General features: G+C 30.8%; 3 non-coding genes across 3 annotated transcripts; 2 read left to right on the top strand and 1 right to left on the bottom strand.

Annotated features, from left to right (window-relative positions):
- Positions 1-802: 802 nt before the first annotated feature.
- Positions 803-886, top strand: TRNAY-GUA (transfer RNA tyrosine (anticodon GUA)). Its single transcript has one exon. It is a non-coding gene; the product is annotated as a tRNA-Tyr (tRNA).
- Positions 887-1204: 318 nt separating this feature from the next.
- On the top strand, positions 1205-1278 carry TRNAD-GUC (transfer RNA aspartic acid (anticodon GUC)). The gene has a single exon. It is a non-coding gene; the product is annotated as a tRNA-Asp (tRNA).
- Positions 1279-4357: 3079 nt separating this feature from the next.
- TRNAC-GCA (transfer RNA cysteine (anticodon GCA)) lies at positions 4358-4429 on the bottom strand. Its single transcript has one exon. It is a non-coding gene; the product is annotated as a tRNA-Cys (tRNA).
- Positions 4430-5000: the final 571 nt, after the last annotated feature.

Here is a 5000-nt window from a genome sequence, read left to right as displayed (position 1 = left end):
CATTCACCGAATCATTGATAAAGCAATTCTATTTGGCGAGAAAAAAATTTTCAATAACTTGTTGATCCCTATCCCCAGATTTCAAAATTTATCGTTTTTTAATTTCTTGGCTTAGTGTGAGATCGAAATATACCTAACCTAATCTTAACAATGAGTGAATCAATGAGTGAAAGTATGAGAAATGGAGTTTAATCCTGTTTATAGCATATGGCAGACCAATTCCCGAAGGGTACTAGCCTTCGTATTATTTAAATAAAAAAAGAATAAAATAAAAAAAGAATATTTTTTTTTCTAATATTTATTATTTTTGTTTATTTTAGAGGTTTCCTCTAATCACTACTAATCACTATTTTCATTTGATATTCTATAATATAAGTAATATAACTATATATTCCAATTTGCAAATTTATGTATATTATTTAAATGAAATAAATAAAAAAAAATGCAATTTAAAATAAAATAATTTCTATATAGAATTATATGGGGAATGGTGATTAGAATGAACGATTCATAAATAGAAATCACAAATAAAAAAATTTCGATGGAATAATGAAAGAAAGAAAAATACGTCGAATTGCATCATATTAGTCCATTATATTTATTTTATATTGACAATTTCAAAAAACTATTCATACTATGATCATAGTATGATGGCAGTCGGGCAAGTATGCCCCCATCGTCTAGTGGTCCAGGACATCTCTCTTTCAAGGAGGCAGCGGGGATTCGACTTCCCCTGGGGGTAGGGTACTACGAAAGGAAGTTGATCATCGGATTATCAACAAGCTTGGAATTGATTCTTCCCGGGTCGATGCCCGAGCGGTTAATGGGGACGGACTGTAAATTCGTTGGCAATATGTCTACGCTGGTTCAAATCCAGCTCGGCCCAATATATCGCGTATCCACCATAAAATGATATAACCTATTTGTCCTTCTACAGAAATACTTGACTTGATATGAAAGAATAAAAAAAAAAACTCTTTTTTTATTCATTGACAGATTGATAATCAATCAATTTTACAATAACGAAAAAATAAATATTAATCCATGCTTCTCACACTAAAGTCCATGTCTCCGCGCATATCAATCTATTACTTTATTACTCGCGTCTCTGTCTGGTAGAATATGACAATTCGAATCAAAAATCTACATAGAAAGGTTTGAAGGAAATTAAATCAACAACATATGTTGTACACTTTATTTCCCTGGGATTGTAGTTCAATTGGTCAGAGCACCGCCCTGTCAAGGCGGAAGCTGCGGGTTCGAGTCCCGTCAGTCCCGATGGATCCAAATCCAATAAAAAAAAAAATACATCAATTAATCTCTTCCTTTCCTGTGAAAGAGAGAACAAATAACATAACTGAATTTTATTCCAAACGGGATCTCTCTTATTTTTTTTCCACATTTTTCAACAAAAAAATATGGGAATTTTGATTTCTTCAACGAGTACTAATTGATGGGAGAAAGACATATGTGCCATATGTGAATTACCACAATTATTGGTAGCATCATATTCAGGATTCGAAGGCGTACTGGGTCTAGTTGATTACGCCCGATTTTTCTAATGAAATAGAGTACTATACGTTTCCGGAAAGCACATACATAAAGGGAATTTGGACGATACAAAATAAAGTTTACATAGTAAACTTTGATCTAATTTTTCGTCTGAAAGCAAAATATATCCGTTCTGGCTCCGATTTTTTGTAACCTCAATTAGTAAATTCAATTACTAATTTGAATTTGAAATAATCTATCTTATTAAAATTTAACACTTAACTTTTGATATATACGTCCCACTACTAATTCAAGGAAAGAGGATATTAATACAAACAAGGATCCCATCTATCTCTCTTAGTGAGGTAATTAAGAATTTTTGAAAGTTTAAGTTTCGTTTTTATTTCTTTTTTTTAAGAAGATTTTATAAGTACAAAAAAAGGAAGGAGTTTAGTTCGAACCTACCTCCTTTTCCTTTTTTGAATTTCGCTGCTATTCTTTGCTTGAGTTTGTTTATAAACAATGTAAGGGTAAAGGTAGTCTGATGAGACTTCATCAGATGATTGCATTGAATAAGAGGGCAGTAGATTATAGAAAAGAAAGAATGCAAAAAATTATAAATAAAAAAAAGTAACGAAATTCTTGATTGCATCAGGAATCCCATTTTGTTTAAATTCGGTATGGATAAAAGATCTTCCTATGTTATACTATTCAATTCTCGACGATGAATCGATTTGATAGCTCCGATATTGTTATTCATGATATTTTAATACGATTCGATATCATCGAGATGCAACGCATCCCCTTGAATTTACAAGCGAAACATTTATCATCTCTATGGGATTAAATCCCGAGTTATTGCGAATAAAAAATGAAACGATGATATTATGGAAGTAAATATTCTCGCATTTATTGCTACTGCACTGTTCATTCTAGTTCCGACCGCCTTTTTACTTATAATATACGTAAAAACAATCAGTCAAAGTGATTAATTTGAATTAACCTTGACGTTTTAGTTCTTATCAATGATTGAAGATAAGAAAAATGAAAAGCATTAAAATTTCGCGTCTTAAATGAAATTGGCGGACTAGAATTATCAGTATTCTACGAGAGAAGTATTCGATAAGATCCGATAGTATGGTAGAAAGAAATATATGAATCCTTCTACCATACTATCTATTATTGTTATTGAAGTGTATAAATATAAAATTGTACTCTATAAAAATAGAGGTTGAATATCGATCAATTTGAATATAGATGAATATACAATATATATCTTTCTATTTATATATAGATATCATATCAATTACATATATGTAATATTAATCTAATATACATAGTGGCCCAATTCTATTTCTTTGCTTCATAATTCATGTTGATTAGAATGAATCTGAAATCAAATAATCGAAAGGCCACTAATTTTTTTTTAGCATTCGAAAGAAGTAATTGATTGAGCAGTTGACAGATGATCCAGGAGTTCGGTTCCATGGGAACTTTTTATCTTCGGATTTCGAAAAGAATTAGCAAACCCCATTTTTATTTAACGTTTGAAGCATGATATGAAATGAGTTCCCTAAAACAAGAAAAAATCCTATTTTGAAAATAACTAAAATACTAATAATAATAAATAAAAGAAGTGGTAAGCACGTAATATGTGGGTGGCTACCCCGAGGTACTATCTTATTATGAGGTAGTATATTATTATGCGTAGTATCTCATTGGACAACCACTATGTCTATGTTCTTTCGTGTTGAAAGTATGGATCCACTTAAAAACTTATAATCCGAACTCTTTTTTTTTTTACTTTTCAAAATAAAAGAAAAAAAGTTTTGCAGAACGATCTATAAAATAAACCAAAAACAATACAGTTTTATTTTTCAATTAGTAGTACTTCTAGAGTCCACTTCTTCCCCATACTACGAGGGAAAGAGAAAATGTAAAGACTACCATTAAAGCAGCCCAAGCGAGACTTACCATATCCATGTGAATTATGTCCCCTATCTCTATGAATATAAAAGAATTATTCCATTATTGCTCACTAATAATTATTATTCACTAATAATAGTGGAATCACTAGCGCATAGTCAAAAAGAGATTCGGGCACAACACCATTGATGAAACAATACAAAAAATCGAATTATCCCAAGTTATTATATGATTTCTAGTATAATCGAAAAAATTCAGTACAAATAAATAAAAGAGGCAGAAAAACTCTTGGAAGTATCAAAAGAATGTTAGTAACATGTAGGAATAATAAGACCTAGTCTTTCTTTTGTTGTCCTGCATTTCATTACATTAAGTAAAAAGTCTCAAAATAGAGAATCAAGATAGTATCTATCACATAACCCTACTATTATTCCTTTCTCATTTGATCTAATCTTTACTGTCCCCCCGATTGTTTCATAGAGACAATCGGAAGATGGGATGGCCTATTACATGCGTGGTTAGAGCTTATCGAAAAGAAATAAGTTCTTTTTTTAAGATTAAAATAAAAAAAAAAGCCAATTATTCATTCAATATAATATTGATTGAATGCTCGAGTACTCAGATACTTTCATGAGTCCGTATATCAAGTATCTTCCTCCTTTCCGTAAGGAAAAATGAAATTATATTCCCTAATTCAAGACCCAATGAGTAGACACTACATTAGTAGTCGAAGGGCTATCATCTCAAGATTTAACGATTATTTTTCATTACTCTACTAAATTCTGGAAACGAAACCTATACGCAAGGATTTATAACATTTTAGAGAACCCCAACGATGCTTAGAATCAAGCAAATCTAAAGATGCTTTTCTTCTAAAAAAAATGATAAAGTTATATCAGCAAAACAGAAGAGGGTATTTTGATTCTTTTGTTTGTTGCTGAGGCGACACCCGGATTTGAACTGGGGAAAAAGGGATTTGCAGTCCCCCGCCTTACCGCTCGGCCATGCCGCCAAAACGATACAAAATATTGGATTGGCTCTATCTCTTAGATAGATAGTATCTTACAACACACAATATCTAAAACGAAAAACCGCAAAACTTTGCTTTTTCTATTGAAAAAAAAATGTGGATTTTCATTCACAAAAGCAAAAAATCAGGACAAATGGGAACCGTTAACTTTAACTATTGACTGTGAATTCATAAATGATTCTTGGATTGAAATTGCAAATTCGGTTTCCCTAATGATATAAGAAAACAATCCAAAAATGGATACCTTACCTAAATAAATAAAAATTGATAGATAACTAATCATTACTAATCCATCCGTATTGATTCGTTTCCATAACCATAAAAAAATCCTTATTAATGACAATTTTAATAGCGATTATGAGTATATGTAAACCCCAGAACATAAACGATTACTATTATCTAAATCTAATATCTTATATATATATAAGATGTTTATAGGAAATGTTCGGAATTCTGTTTTTAGAATTTTTTTTTCATTATCATTAAATAGAAAATATAAATTTTTGATAGAGTACGACATGTGATGTTCCCCATAGAACTGTAATAAAGGAGG

Source organism: Cucumis melo, unplaced genomic scaffold, assembly GCF_025177605.1.
Source record: "Cucumis melo cultivar AY unplaced genomic scaffold, USDA_Cmelo_AY_1.0 utg001856l, whole genome shotgun sequence".
In the NCBI taxonomy this organism is placed as follows: Eukaryota; Viridiplantae; Streptophyta; class Magnoliopsida; order Cucurbitales; family Cucurbitaceae; genus Cucumis; species Cucumis melo.
The sequence above is the reverse complement of the archived record's forward strand: the minus strand, read 5'-3'. Positions and strand labels throughout refer to the sequence as shown.